At 42.6% G+C, this 16,886-nt stretch overlaps 1 non-coding gene across 1 annotated transcript; it reads left to right on the top strand.

Annotated features, from left to right (window-relative positions):
* The first annotated feature begins 14,838 nt into the window (after positions 1 to 14,838).
* Positions 14,839 to 14,968, top strand: LOC125110430 (small nucleolar RNA SNORA11). The gene has a single exon (XR_007130614.1). It is a non-coding gene; the product is annotated as a small nucleolar RNA SNORA11 (small nucleolar RNA).
* Positions 14,969 to 16,886: the final 1,918 nt, after the last annotated feature.

Below are 16,886 nucleotides of genomic sequence, written 5' to 3'. Positions count from 1 at the left end.
CCATTTTAAAAGTGGGAAAAGGGGGTGTTCCTGTCATGGCTCAGCAGTTAACCAATCTGACTAGCATCCCTGAGGACGCAGGTTCGATCCCTGGCCTTGCTCAGTGGGTTATGGATCCCACATTGCCATGAGCTGTGGTGTAGGTCACAGATGTGGCTCAGATCTGGCATTGCTGTGGCTGTGGTGTAGGCCAGCAGCTGCAGCCCTGATTCAACCCTAGCCTGGGAACTTCTATATGACTCAGATGTAACCCTAAAAAGCAAAAAAAAAAAAAAAAAAAAGACTGGTCAAAGGGAGTTCCCATTGTGGTGCAGTGGAAATGAAGCTGACTAGTATCCATGAGGATGAGAGTTCGAACCCGGCCTCACTCAATGGGTCGGGGATCCAGCATTGCCATGAGCTGTGGTGTAGGTCACAGACACTTGGATCCAGTGTTGCTGTGGCTGTGGCGTAGGCAGCTGTAGTTCTGATTCGACCCCTAGCATGGGAACTCCATATGCTGCAGGTGTGGCCTTAAAAAGCTAAATAAAATAAAATAAATAAATAAATAAATAAATAAATAAATGAAAAGTGAGCAAAGATCTGAGTAGATATTTCTCCAAAGACAATATACATTGCATTAGGGAAATGCAAATCAAAGCCACAATAAAATGCTACTTTCCACCCACAAGGAGAGCCATCATAAGAAAGATGGACATGTAAGCCAGCTATAATGAAAAAATAACAATCATTAAATAAAAAAGTGTCTACAAGCATTTGGAGAAATTTGAACCTTCATGCATTGCTGGTGAGAATATAAAATTGTGCAGCCACTGTGGAAAACAATTTGGCAATTGCTGAAAGTGTTAAACATAGTTACCTTTGACCTAGCCATTCCTAGGTATATACCCAAGAGAAATTAAGTCGCATCCTCATAAAAGCAGGTATATGCATGTACACAGCAGTGCTTTTCATAACAGCCAAAAAGTAGAAATAGCCCAAATGTCCATCAGCAGGTAAGTGTATAAAGAAAATACCGTAACCATACACTGGGGTATTATTCAGCAATAAAAGCACATGCATCATACATGCCACGACATAGATGATCCTGGAAACCATTCTGCTAAATGAGGGAAGCCGGTCTAAAAAGACCGTGCGTTGTGTGATTCCATTTATATGAAATGGCCAGAACAGGCAAATCTATGTAGATGGAAATTAGCTTCATGGGAGTTCCCAGCGTGGCTCGGCAGTTAACGAACCCGACTGGTATCCTTGAGGATGCGGGTTCGATCCCTTAGCCTCGCTCAGTGGGTTAAGGATCCCGCATTGCCATGAGCTGTGGTGTAGGTCACAGACATGGCTTGGATCCCACGTTGCTGTGGCTGTGGTGTAGGCTGGCAGCTGCAGCTCTGATTCGACCCCTAGCCTGGGAATCTCCATGTGCCACAGGTGTGGTTCTAAAAAGACAGACAGACAGACAGACAGACAGAAAGAGAAAGAAAGAAAGAAAGAAAGAAGCTTCATGGTTGCTGAGAGCTGACAGGTGTGAGAGTTTTGGGGAGCAGTGGAGAATGAATGCTGATGGGTCCAGGGTTCCTTAGGGGGTTGATAAAAGTGTCCTAAGGGTGATTGTGGTGATGGTGGCACAACTCTGTGAGTATATTAAAAACCACTGAATTGTGCACTTTCAATGGACAAATTTTATGGTATATGAATTATGTCTCAATCAGGTTGTTTAAAAAATGGGATCAGCCCACCCAGGGAACAGGACAAGGTATGCACCTGCAACAGCAGGATCAATCGATCAATCTGACCCTTCTCGGTTAATCTGCTTTGCTATGGGTTGGTCGCTATAACCCACACTAACAAGAATCACTAGTCGTCAGAGAAGTACAAACTGAAACATGCACAGGGATATCACTTCGCACTTTTCAGGCTGACAAAAAATTAGAAATATGGATCCTGCCAAGGGTCGGAAGACATGTGGGAAAAGAGGGCCATACTGTCCTTCTCTGCTGGTGGGCATCTCTCCTCATTCATCTTTCTGCCATTCTGGAGACTAATCTGGCATAATTTAGTCTGATCAAGAGGACGCATAACCTATGACCCAGCAATGCAGCTCCTGGTATATATATTAAAAATTTTTTTTACATGGGTCTATGTGGGGACCTGTGCAAAGATGTTCCCTGCACTGCAGCCCCAGGGTGAAAGGAATTGGAGTCTCTCTGGGCACTCAAGCCGTGGGCTAGCAGAGAGGTAAGATGCGCTGTCCATGCCGAGGTCTAATGGCTCTGTTAGTGGCGTCAGGTTAGATGTAGGTAAAGCTGCGTGTTGACTCCTAAATACATGGTGCTGAGTGGGAAAATGTAAACACTGATTGGAGATATATAACACCATTTCCATAAATTTAAAATAAGCATGCATAAAACAATATATCCTGCAATAAACTGTTCAAATAAAAAGTCAGCCCACTCAAATAAAATGGCAATTATCCCTATGCCTGCAGGCTCCTCCACCTATGATTCATAAAAGGTCAGGATTTATAGAGCTAGTACAGATGAAAAAATATCCACAAATAAATCTCTAGGCGGGATTTCTGCCTTGGCTAAGAGGTAGTATCCAATAGTCTAGCGCTGGAGAAGCCAAAACAACTCCATAGATAACAAAGTTTGCAAGATTATGGCCAGATCTTGAGATGACCCAATTTACTGACTATTTTGAAGGTCAGTAGCCGGCGTCCTTTCTCCAAAACAGGATTTTAACCTTGGCTGTCTGATATGGAAAATGGTTGACTTTGCTCTATACTGAGGTTGAACTGTTGATTCCACAGTGTCCCCTCCCCCAGCGTTTCTTTTGTTTTGTTTTGTTCTGTTTTTCCCCAGCGTTTCTACTAGCTCAGCTCTGTACACAGTTTCCTTAAAACCAGTGCACCCACAACCCCAGCTTTTGCATCATTCTGCCAATGGCTCCTGGCATTCCCTCGCAGACTGTCCTACTTAATGTTAAGATGGACTAATAAGCCAGGTTCCATGCCAGATGGACTTGGTTTTCACGCTCCTGGCTGCACCATTTACAGCTGGTCGTTTTGGGTTAAGTCATTTAACTTCTTAGAGCATCTGTTTTTCCACATACAGTGGGGATGATAGTAAAGTGTGTTACATATCCTTTCTAAGTATTTTCTATGCAATTATAAATATGCATATTAAAGCTCAAATGATATCCTATTTATTATGCATATTCTGTTAATTTTGTTTTTACTATTATGTATATATGAACATATATACATATATACACATGTACATGTAATAGACACATACACATGTATATGTAATGAATAGCTTTCCGTGTCAATATAGATAGATTGATGACAATAGCTCCCTTGCAAGTGGTGGGGCAAATGGGAAATCTCTGTACTTTCCACTCAATTTTGAGTTGCGCCAAAATCTGCTCTCAGTCTGTTTTTATGGAAGTAGCATAGTAGGCATCTTATTTATTTATTTTTCTTTTTTCACAGCCACACCTATGGCATATGGAAGTTCCCAGACGAGGGGTCAAACTGGAACTGAAGCTGCCAACCTATCCCACAGCCACAGCAACACCAGACCTGAGCCACATCTGTGACCTACACCACAGCTTACAGGCAATGCAGATCCTTAACCTACGGAGCAAGGCCAGGAATTGAACCCACACCTTCAAGGACATTAAGTCAGGTTCTTAACACACTGAGCTACAATGGGAACTCCAAATAGGCATTTTATAAAAGAAGAAACATAAATGGATAATACAAAATGAGAAGTCACTCAATCTCATTAACAATCAAAGAAATGAGATTTAGAAAAAGACATCATTTTTGAGAGACATAGATTGGTAGAGATGAAAAAGATTGATAATATCTGGGCTGCCCTGCTATAAACTGAAGGTGGGAGGGTAAATTGTTGCACCTTCAAAGAGGGCAAATTAGAAATATGTAACAATAGTCATAAGATACAAATCTTTTGAATTATTTTTAACTTTTTAAAATCTGCAGTAATAGTATTATTGCTATGTTAAATAGTTCTTATCTATTAGAGACAAATATTGAAATATGAATGAAATTTTGTAAGGTGGATTGCTTCAAAACATAGTCTGGTGAGGAGTTCCTGTCATGGTGCAGCCGAAACGAATGCAACCAGGAACCATGAGGTGGCGGGTTCGATCCCTGGCCTCGCTCAGTGGGTTAAGGATCTGGCGTTGCCGTGAGCTGTGGTGTAGGTCGCAGACACAGCTCGGATCCTGCACTGCTGTGGCTGTGGTATAGGCCGGCATCTGCAGTTCCAATTCCACCCCTAGCCTGGGAACCTCCATATGCCACGGGTATGGCCCTAAAAAGATAAAAAAAAAAAAAAAAAAGTCTGGTGAGGAGTGGGAAAAGTGGGCAGAGGTATGGAAGAAGCAAGAGGTGTTTTTGTGTGTTGAAGCTGGCTATGATGAATCTATACTTGGTCTTTAATCCTTGGTTCCTGGTATACAGCTTCTAAGTCCCTTGAGTGATAGGAGCATCTTTTGTTCTAATGAGGCCACTCTTGGGGGCTTCGGGATAGAGGCTGATCATCCTAAAGACCAAGGCATGATTAGAGGGTGGAAAGTTTTAGGCCCACCTGTGACCTGCTTGTGTCCTTCAGTGGTTTGCAGAAGAGACAGACTCCGGTCAGAACCTGAGATGGTGATATTCTAAGGGAAGCAGGCAGGTCCTTGCTGGGACTTACAGGGGAAAGGGTGGGTAGTTAAAAGCCTTAGACTGAGGGTAATGCTTGGAGGTACACCATCAGAGTTCCAGGCCCCACAGCGCCTCATCTTCAAACCCAAGACCGCCTGCTCCTGCTCCTTCTTTCTCTGCACCCTCAGCCTGCTGTGGGCCTTCACATAAAGCTCCCAGCATTGCCAGGGGGAGCACCACGGCTTAGCAACAGAGACCAGTACCACTGCCCAGCAGCAGTGACCAGTACCACTCCCCAGCAACAGCGACCTTTCAGGAGAAAAAGTCCTTGGAGTAGAAGTGGCAGATGGGGCTGAGGGGATGTAAGTGCAGAGCTGGGAGAGAAGACGTGGCCCTGGCTCTCCATTTTGACTGGATGAACGTATTTCTCTTGAAAACGTCTCGCCCTTGACTGCCAGACCCTCTTGGTGCCATTGCAGGATGGAAAGATTTGTGGGCTGACCAGTGAACTAACTACCATAACTCCTAACATGACTTTTAAGGAAAATGCATGCAGAGTTAGAAACAACCAACTAAGAAAGGAACGTAACAATTCATTCCACAACTATTTACCAAGAGCTTACTAGTTTCTTTTTTTGTTTGTAATAAAAATATTAAGGTATAGTTGGAGTTCCTGTTGTGGCTCAGTGGTTAACGAATCTGACCAGGAACCATGAGGTTGCAGGTACAATCCCTGCCCTTGTTCAATGGGTTAAGGATCCGGCGTTGCCATGAGCTGTGGTGTAGGTTGCAGGCGCGGCTCAGATCCCGCGTTGCTGTGGCTCTGGTGTAGGCCGGGGGCTACAGCTCCGATTAGACCCCCTAGCCTGGGAACCTCCATATGCCACAGGAACGGCCCAAGAAATGGCAAAAAGACAAAAAAAAAATTACGGTATAGTTGACTTAGAACTGTTACTGTATTGCTGTGTTAGTTTCCAGTGTACGGCACAGTGATTCAGTTATACACATATATGCATATATTTTCTCTTTCATATTCTTTTCTGTTATGTTTTATCACAGTTATTGAATGTAGTTCCCTGTGCTATACAATAGGACTGTGTTGTTTATCCATTTTATATATAATAGTTTGCATCTGTTAATGCCAAAGTCCTAATCCATCCCTCCCCCATACTCCTCCCTCTTGGCAACCACAAGCCTGTTTTCTATGTCTGTGAGTCTGTTTCTGTTTTGTAGATAAGTTCATTTGTGTCACATTTTAGATTCCATATATACGTGATATCATGTGGTATTTGTCTTTCTCTGGCTGACTTACTTCACTTAGTATGATAACCTCTAAGCCCATCCATGTGGCTGTAAATGGCAATATTTCATTCTTTTTTATGAGCCTACTAATTTCAAGCCCTACTTCTAGGTGCTAGTAACACAGCAGTGAAGAAAGTAGAAAAAATATTTTTTATTTAGAAACTTGTGAACCTTGGAAATAAAGCAAAAATGTGAGTGGCATGTCCTTTGAATGTCATGGGAGAGCACTGTTTATCAGGCACACCCAAGAAATATTTCATATTCTAGACGGGATATACCTTGTTCAAATTACTGTTTACTCTTGATTAAAGGTCCCAATCTTAGTGAAGTTGAATGTTTTTTTCCATAAAGATGCAAATAATTTTTATCCAATAGAAATAATAACCCCAAAGGTTATAATTATTGCCTTGAAGGACATTAACCAGTTTTGTATCTAGTGTTGCAATCTTATTCTAACAGTCTTTCATTAAATGGAACCAGTCTTACCATCTTGCGGACTCCCTATTAATTAACTGAATAAAACCTTTGGCATGTGTTCATTATGTATTCATTTGAGAATGATATTTTTAACTTTTTGAAACTTATACTTTGACAGTCTCTTTATGGAGTTTATAATCTGGTTATGCTGTCTCTCTTTTCTTTATTTTTCTAGTTTGGGTTTCAAACTGGTGGACTGAGATGGATTAATTCTTTCCATTCATTTTTCTCCTTCTCTTAGCCTTTTTTCATAGTAAATGAAAGGGACCAGAATATGTTACCCCCAAAATGCCTCTTTGACCTAAAAATTATTTGGAGATTAAAGCAGTTAAAAACAGTGAACAGGAAAGGCTCTCCCTACCTGACCCTTTTTCTGCCTGCAGACAGGATATAAATTCTCCATTTTTGTGGAGATAAACTCTATGAGCCCTGAGATGGAAGCAAAGGAATCTGCAAACAAACCTTACTTCATTTCTTTGCTCCCATATATCTACCTTCCCACAGTTTGCTGCACTTGGAATCCTAAAACAATTTTCCTTTGTCCTATGACTTTTCTACAAATGTATTATTCTTTATTGAACATGCTATATAAGCCAGAGTTCTAAGCCTCCACTTCGAGCTACTCTTTTTCTTTTTAGGGCCACACCCACAGCACAGGGAAGTTCCCAGGCTAGGGATCAATCAGAGCTACAGCCGCTGGCCTACAGCACAGCCACAGCAACATGGGATCCCTGCCCCATGGAGTGAGGCCAGGGATCGAACCCTCATCCTCATGGATTCTAGTTGGATTCGTTTCCACTTCACCACAACAGGAACCACCCACTTTGAGCTACTCTTCATTTTAAGATTTTCCACACATGATGTGCACTGTATGCATTAGTAAACTGCTTTTCTCTTATTAATGTGTCTTTTTTGTTAAAGAGCCCCAGCAGAAAACCTAAAAACCTAAGAGGGGGAGAGATGAAGCTTTGCCCCTACTCCTCATACACAAAGAAACAAATCACTTGCAATGAACTGAAAGTTTATACCCCCTCCCCCTGCTCCGCCTCCCAAACTCATAGGTTGAAACCCTAATCACAGTGTGATAGTGTTTGGAGGTGGAGCCTCTGGGAAGTAATTAGATCATGAGGGTGGAGTCCTCGTGATGAGATCTGTGCCCTTGTAAGAAAAGGCCAGAGAGTTAACTCTCTTTCTGCCTTGTGAAGATAAAATGAGAGGTCAGCCAACTGGAACCCAGAAAGGGTTCTCATTAGAACCTTACTTAGAGTTATGACTGTGGCACAATGGGTTAAGGATTCAGCATTGCTGCATCTTTGGCTAGGATTTGAAACCTGGCCCGGGAACTTACATCTGCCATGGGTACAGCCAAAAAAGAAAAAGAAAAAAAACCATGCTGGTCTGATCTCAGACTTCCAGCCTCCAGAACTGTGCAAGGTAAATTTCTGTGGCTGATAAACCACTCAGTCTGTGGTACTATGGTATGACAGTGTTAAAGTAAGACATCACCCTTACACATCTCATTTTGACTCTGGCCCTGAGATGCAGATGACAGGTGATTGCTGAAGACATGATTATATAGGTTGCAGGTAGGCATGCAAGTACTTAGAGTTTGATTTTTTTCCAGATCATACTAAGGACCAGAAAAGGTGACTTTGGCAGGTCATGAGTCCATGGATTGAAGAAGAAAACACAAGCTTCACTGGTTCTTAATGTCTTATCATTAAATCCCTCCTGGACTCCTCCTACACTGTTGGTGGGAATGTAAATTGGTACAACCACTACAGAAAGCAGTATGGAGGTACCTCAGAAAACTAAATATGGAAATACTATATGACCCAGCAATCCCACTCTTGGGCGTATATCTGGACAAAACTTTCCTTGGAAAAGATACATGCACCTGTATGTTCACTGCAGCATTATTCACAATAGCCAAGACATGGAAACAATATAAATGTCCATTGACATATGAATGGATTAAGAAAATGTGGTATTTTTAAAATTGCACCACAAAAATCAAATACCTTGGAATAAACCTGACCAAGGAGGAAAAGGACTTACATGCCAAGAACTATAAAACATTAATCAAGGAAATTAAAGAAGATGTAAAGAAACGGAAAGATATTCTATGTTCCTGGATTAGAAAGATTAATATTGTAAAAATGGCCATACTACCCAAAGCAATCTACAGATTCAATGCAATCCCTATCAAATTACCCATGACATTTTTCACAGAACTAGAACAAACAATCCAAAAATGTATATGGAACCACAAAAGACCCAGAAGTGCCAAAGCAATTCTGAGGAACAAAAACCAAGCAGGAGGCATAACTCTCCCAGACTTCAAAAAATATTACAAAGCTACAGTCATCAAGACAGTGTGGTACTGGTACCAAAACAGAGAGACAGACCAATGGAACAGAACAGAGAACCCAGAAATAAATCCTGACACCTATGGTCAACTGATCTTTGACAAAGAAGCCAAGATTATAAAATGGGACAAAGACAGTCTCTTCAGAAAGTGATGCTGGGGAACCTGGACAGCTGCATGCAAATCAGTGAAACTAGAACACACCCTCACACCGTGTATGAGAATAAACTCAAAATGGCTGAAAGACTTAAGTATAAGACAAGACACCATCAAACTCCCAGAAGAGAACATAGGCAAAACATTCTCTGACATCAACCTTATGAGTATTTTCTCAGGTCAGTCTCACAAAGCAACAAAAATAAGAGCAAAAATAAACCAATGGGACCTAATCAAACTGAGAAGCTTTTGCGCAGCAAAGGAAACCTAAAAGAAAACAAAAAGACAACTCACAGAATGGGAGAAAATAGTTTCAAATGATGCAACGGACAAGGACTTAATCTCTAGAATATACAAGCAACTTACACAACTCAACAGCAAAAAAGCCAACCACTCAATGGAAAAATGGGCAAAGGACCTGAATAGACATTTCTCCAAGGAAAATATACAGATGGCCAACGAGCACATGAAAAAATGCTCAATATCACTGATTATTAGAGAAATGCAAATCAAAACTACCATGAGATACCACCTCACACGAGTCAGAATGGCCATCATTAATAAGTCCACAAATAACAAATGCTAGAGGGGTTATGGAGAAAAGGGAACCCTCCTGCACTGTTGGTGGGAATTTAAGCCAGTATAGCCACTATGGAGAACAGTGTGGAGGTACCTTAGAAATTTCTGCATAGAACTACCATATGACCTAGCAGTCCCACTCTTGGGAATATATCTGAACAAAACTTTCCTTAAAAAAGACACATGTACCTGCATGTTCATTGCAGCTCTATTCACAATAGCCAAGACATGGAAATAACCCAAATGTCCATCATAAGATGATTGGATTAGGAAGGTGTGGTATATATACATAATGGAATATTACTCAGCCATAAAAAAGAACAACATAATGCCATTTGCAGCAATATGGATGGAACTAGAGACTCATACTGAGTGAAATAGGTCAGAGAAAGACAAATAACATACGAAGAGGGAGGGGGAGGGATTGGGAGCTTGGGGTTAACAAATGCAAACTATTGCTCTTGGAATGGATTTACAATGAGATTCTGCTGTGTAGCACTGAGAACTATGTCTAGATACTCACATCACAACACGACAATGGGAGGAAAAATTATGTATTCATGTATGTGTAACTTGGTCCCCATGCTGTACAGTGGGGAAAAAAATGTGGTATATATACACAATGGAATACTACTCAGCCATAAAAAGAACAAAATAATGCCATTTGCAGCAACGTGGATGGAACTTGAGACTCTCATACTGAGTGAAGTAAGTCAGAAAGAAAAAGATAAATACCATATGATACTTATATCTGGAATCTGATATACGACACAAATGAATGTTTTCACAGAAAAGAAACTCATGAACTAGGAGAACAGATTTGCGGTTGCCAAGGGGGAGGGCGAGGGAGTGGGATGGACTGGGAATCTGGGGTTAATAGGTGCAAACTATTGCCTTTGGAATGGATAAGCAAAGAGATCCTGCTGTATAGCCCTGGGAACTATATCTAGTCACTTGTGATGGAGCCTGATGTAGGATCATGTGAGAAAAAAGAATGTATGTGTGTGTGTGACTGGATCACTTTGCTGTACAGTTGAGAATTGACAGAACACTGTAAACTATCATGGAAAAAATAAAAATCCTTAAAAATAAAATTAAAATAAATCCCTCCTTGTATACAGTACATCTTTCCTCCTCACTGTCTTTAAAATGAACACTTTGACCGAGGCGTGCAAAGTTCCCATGAGGATTAAATAAAAGGTTCAGGAACTCTAAGTACACCTCATCACCCAGCCCAGTGTTGAGGACCTAAGGTGACTTGGCCACATCTGTGTTCTTTGTGCCAAATGCACTCCCATGTGGCCTTTTTAGTTTTTCATTCTCTTCCCTTTTGTTCTTTTTTTTATTACTTTGATATTCATTCAAAAGTCTTTACTGAGTGGCTCTTCTCCATGGAGCACTGTAGCAGATGTAAGGAATGAACTGGAAAAGCAAGGCTTAGTCTCGCTCTTGTGGAGTTTACAGTGATTCTCTCTCTCCAAACAACAGCTAATATATACAGAGTTCTTGCTATATGGCAGGTACTCTTCTAAGCACTTTACATTTATAAATAAATTTAATCATCACACAACCATAAGGGTTTATTGTTGCCATTTTGTAGATGAGGAAACTGAGGCACAAAGAATAAGAAATTTGCCCCAAGTCACAAGCCCCAAGTCACAGTGGTGGACCTTGAATCCTATTTGCTACTTTTTTAAAAACTGTATTTACTCTCCCATCAATGTCAGTGTCACCTGGGGTGTTATTCTGATCCACTCATTTATTCGTTCATCCACTGGTCACACTGTTTCTAAACATCTTTGATGGGCTAGGCATGTGGGCATGGTTGTGGAAAACACAGTAGTAGTCACAGCCTCCGTCACTGAGTAAATCACAGGCAATTGAGAAAGACCCACAAACACATAATTCCAGCATACCCTGTTAACTGCAAAGGCAGGACCATGGACCAAGTAAAATGGAAAGAGAGAGGAAGAAATGACAAACTTTGCCTAGAGTTGCTGAGAAAAACTACAGAGAAGGAAGATTTTTTTTTATTAGTGTCTTGAAGGTAAGTAGCAACTTATTAGTTAAAGAATAATAGGAAGATCAATCCAGAGAAAGACGACGCATGGAAAGTCCTGGAGTCATAGCAGTGCAAAGTGTTTGCTGATAGTGATGACGTAGATTGATGGAAAATAGCAGGCCTTGAAAAGGTCAGAGGTTGAGTTGAAAAGAGTGGACTACTGGAGTTCCCACTTGTCTCTGTGGCATTGCCAGTTCGATCCGTGGCCTGACGCAGTGGGTTAAGGATCCAGCATTTGCAGCTGTGACGTAGATCTGGCAGAGGTCATAGACATGGCTTGGATTTGATCCCTGGCCTGGGATCTTCCATACGCTGCAGGCGTGGCTAAACACAGTGACTGTTGACATACTCAACGGGGTTTAAGCTGAGGAGTAAGGCATACAGATCTATACTCCAGAGAATCTCTAGCACCATTTAGAAGGACCTCATGGCTAGAAGGTCCTGAGGAAAGGAAGAGCAATTGGTGACTTTACCAGCCACCTGTGGAAGAGTCAATGAATCAACTAAGGCATTGGAGAGGAGAGGGTGGAAGCATTTTAAAAGATGGAGCGACAGAACTTGGTGACTGATTAAGGCTGAGAGATGGTGGTCACCTCATTTGAAATAGTAGCTCAAATTCTACAGGACTGGAGTTCTTGTCGTGGCTCAGTGGTTAACGAACCCGACTAGCATCCATGAGAACACAGGTCCAATCCTTGGCCTCGCTCAGTGGGATTAAGGATCCAGCATTACCCTGAGCTGTGGTGTAGGTCGCAGACGTGACTCAGATCCCACATTGCTGTGGCTGTGGTCTAGGCCGGCAGCTACAGCTCTGATTGGACCCCTAGCCCAGGAACCTCCATGTGCCAAAAGTGCAGCCCTAAAAAGACAAAAAAAAAAATTCTACAGGATTACTTTTGAGCCAGTCTGCTCAGGGTACATTAAAAGCAGCTTTAGTTGGACTATGAGGGCTCAGAAAAACAGTAGCTAACTCATACATAGCTGTGTAGCTCTTACAATGGGCATTGTTTCAGTGATGGAACAGGATTGATTCAATTAATCCTGACAACAAAAGCGGGCGTGACCACATCCCTGTTTTACAGATGAGGAAGTCAATAAACAGGGAGGTAAATCAATATTTGCTCAGAGCCACACAGCCAATAAATGGAGGACTGAGGTTTTTGGAGGTTTGGGAATAAGGGTGGAGGGCTGCACTGGGGTGGGGCTGGGGGATGCAGCACCTTACAGGGCAAACTTTCCTACAAATCCCCTTTAGACACCCTGCCAAATTTACACTCAGCTGCTAATCTCTCCTCTGCTCTACGGCGCCATTATTGTCACCCTGCTCTTCCTGAGAGTTTTCTCCTTTTGCCTGGCTGACTTCCACTTAGCTCTGCGAATGTGACCTTGGTCTAGTGCCTTCCTAGGAGCAGTGAAATCCCCTCCAGATCTGACCGATATTCCTGGAGAGAATCAAGCTCAGCTTTTAATTCCAGGGTGAGAGGAGAGGAGGAGGAAAATTCTGAGAATGGGAAGGAACTGAGGTTGGATTTGATTTGGGCTAGTTTTTGTTGGTGTCTCAAGGATATTCAAGGGGAGATGAGAAAAGAAACCACAGGGAAAGAAAACCAGAGGTTTGAAATTCTTCTTTTGAAAAATTAACAAATGATCAAATGTTTGGTTTCAGATACCTCACTGGAATAGTCAAACAGCATCTTCCTGGTCATTACTTCTAGAATTTTGGAAAGCAACCTTGTACACAGCTAAATGTTTTTTCCGAACAACTTTGAAAAGGAAGCTAAACCAATTATGGGTCACAGCCAGGGTCTTCAGGCCTATTTTTTTTTTTGGTCTTTTTTGCTATTTCTTGGGCTGCTCCCGCGGCATATGGAGGTTCCCAGGCTCGGGGTCGAATCGGAGCTGTAGCCACCGGCCTACGCCAGAGCCACAGCAACGCAGGATCCAGGCCATCAGGCCGCGTCTGCAACCTACACCACAGCTCACAGCAATGCTGGATCCTTAACCCACTGAGCAAGGGCAAGGACCGAACCCGCAACCTCATGGTTCCTAGTCGGATTCGTTAACCACTGTGCCACGACTGGAACTCCAGGCCTATTTTTTTTAACATAGAATTTTTTCTGGAGTTAGATTATGGTCTGTATTCTGAAACTGCCGTTTACTCTAATTTGAAGACCCACATGGGAATATGCATCATAATATACTTACAAAAGTCGATAAATCATGTATGTATAGATTGTAATTTTAATTTTAAAAATTTCCTAATTATGGAAAAATTCATGTTAACCATAGAAAACATAAAATACAAAAGTAAAAAAAAAAAATCATCTTATAATATGATAAGCGCCATGAACATCTTGGAAGTATTCTCTAGAAAACTACCTTCCTGGGAGTTCTCATCGTGGCTCAGTGGTTAACAAATCCGACTAGGAACCATGAGGTTTCAGGTTCGATCTCCGGCCTCGCTCTGTGAGTTAAGGATCCAGCATTGCCGTGAGCTATGGCGTAGGTCGCAGACGCCGCTCGGATCCCCCGTTGCTGTGGCTGTGGTGTAGGCTGGTGGCTACAGCTCCAATTAGACCCCTAGCCTGGGAACCTCCATATGCTGTGGGTACAGCCCTAGAAAAACAAAAAATAAAAACGAAAACTACCTTCCCTCTTTTTCTTTCTTTTTGACTACTGCAGTTCTTTTATTTTATGGTTATAATTAGTTGCTGTGTTTTCATTTCAAACACAGCTATCTTGTCTACATGGTGAACAACATGCTAATGAAAAAAAAATCTTTGTTTAAAAAGTTGTATGGGAGTTCCCGTCGTGGCTCAGTGGTTGATGAATCCGCCTAGGAACCATGAGGTTACAGATTCGATCCCTGGCCTTGCTCGGTGGGTTAAGGATCCGGCATTGCCGTGAGCTGTGGTGTAGGTCACAGATGGGGCTTGGATCCCGTGTTGCTTTAGCTGTGGCATAGGCCGGTGGCTATGGCTCCGATTCGACCCCTAACCTGGGAACCTCCATATGCCGCGGGATCGGCCCTAGAAGTGTCAAAAAGACAAAAAAAAAAATCCGTATGGGTGGACTTTCCTGTGTGGTGTGGCGAGTTAAAGATTGGATATTGCCCCAGGTGTGGTGCAGGTTGCAACTTTGGCTCAGGTTTGATCCCTGGCCCAGGAGAAATTTCACATTCAAAAGGCATGCTCCCGCCCACCCCCCAAAAAAGTTACAGGGATGTGTTCAGAACAGGGGTCCTGAAGAAATGACCTCTCTGTTTACAACACACCCAACAGGAATCTGGGTTCATGGTGACAAGGGGCACAAAACTCGTGGCCTTCCTGTGAACAAATACCCAACAGGTGTCCTGCCGAACCTCCACATGGCTGTTGGGCAGGACCGAGGGACAGGGCTCAGAACTGGAAGAAAAGCTGCAACATTTAGTGGGGGAGTTTGCCACCGAGAGCCTGAACAGTCCGTGCATGGCTGGGCCATGGGTGGTCTCATAGACGTAAAGGCTTTGAACCTCTCTTTTCAAGGAAAAAAAGAAAAATAGATTCCAACTACATGCCATCCTGGAAAAGGCAAAATGATGGAGACAAGAAAAAGATCACTGGTTGCGAGGAGTTTGGGGGAAAGGGGAGATGAATATTCACAGAGTACAGAAGCGTTTTAGAGCAGTGAAAATACTTATGACATTATAATGACAGATACATATCATACTCATGTCCACACCCATAGAACGTGCAACACTATTCACGTCATTAGAGTGAACCCTCAGGTGAAGAAAAAATTATAAAAATAATATATTCCTATTGTAAAAAATAGCAGCAATTAAACATCACGCAATACAAGAGTATATAGAGGAGTTCCTGTCGTGGCGCAGTGGTTAACCAATCCGACTAGGAACCATGAGGTTGCGGGTTTGATCCCTGGCCTCGCTCTGTGGGTTAAGGATCCAGCGTTGCCGTGAGCTGTGGTGTGGGCCGCAGACGCGACTCAGATCCGGCATTGCTGTGGCTGTGGTGTAGGCTGGTGGCTACAGCTCCGATTGGACCCCTAGCCTGGGAATCTCCATATGCCGCAGGAGTGGCTCAAGAAAAGGCAAAAAGACAAAAAAAAAATAGTATATAGAGCCAAATGTATAAATTTCCCTTCCTTTCCCTGGTCTCATTCCTGGAGGTACTTGAAGCAACAGTTTGATGAAATCCACAGGTATTTCCAGAAGTAAAACAATTATTGGGGTTAATTTTTCTTTTCATATTTGTCATCTAAATCACTATAAACATATTTTATCTAAAATGTTTTAGTGTTTTGGGAGTTCCTGTTGTGGCTCAGCGGTAATGAGCCTGACTATCTGGTTTGTATCCATGAGGATGTGGCCTTCCTCAGTGGGTTAAGGACCAGCATTGCCATGAGCTGTGGTGTAGGTCACAGACACGGATTGGATCTGGCATTGCTGTGGCTGTGGTGTAGCTCTGATTCGACCCCTAGCCTAGGAACTTCCCTATGCTATAGGTATGGCCCTAAAAAGAAAAAAAAAAGTTATTTTTCTGATTGCTTTTTTTGTGCAATATTTCTAACAATTATGTCTTATGGACTGTTCCTAAAACCCTGGAATGCGGAGTTTCCGTCGTGGCGCAGTGGTTAACAAATCCGACTAGGAACCATGAGGTTGCGGGTTTGGTCCCTGCCCTTGCTCAGTGGGTTAAAGATCGGGCGTTGCCGTGAGCTGCGGTGTAGGTTGCAGACTCGGCTCGGGTCCCACGTTGCTGTGGCTCTGGTGTAGGCCGGTGGCTACAGCTCTGATTCAACCCCTAGCCTGGGAACCTCCATATGCTGCGGGAGTGGCCCTAGAAATAGCAAAAAGACAAACAAAAAACAAAAAACAACCCTGGAATGCCAGTTGACCTTGCTTTGAATGACCAGGAGGAAGATTTTATATTGAGGAGGTTAGTGGTATCGTTGGACTGCAGTCATTCCTTGAATAGAGAGTAATTATAGACTAGATTCTCTCTTCCTTCTTGACCTTTCCTAAAAATAAACTTCTTTCTGTTTTGTGTTTGTTTGTTTGGTCGAGCCCACGGGCATGAGGAAGTTCCTGGGCCAGGGATCAAACCTGTCCCACTGCACTGACCCAAGCCACAGCAGTGACAATGCCAGATCCTTAACCTGCTGAAACAGCAGAGAACTTGTAAACTTCTTTTTGGAGGGGAATAATTTTATTTACAGAAAAGTTGCAAAGCTAGTACCGAGTTCCTATGTACACTTCATGCAGCTTC

The sequence above is a fragment of the Phacochoerus africanus genome, chromosome 10, assembly GCF_016906955.1.
Source record: "Phacochoerus africanus isolate WHEZ1 chromosome 10, ROS_Pafr_v1, whole genome shotgun sequence".
NCBI classification, from domain to species: Eukaryota; Metazoa; Chordata; class Mammalia; order Artiodactyla; family Suidae; genus Phacochoerus; species Phacochoerus africanus.
The sequence above is the reverse complement of the archived record's forward strand: the minus strand, read 5'-3'. Positions and strand labels throughout refer to the sequence as shown.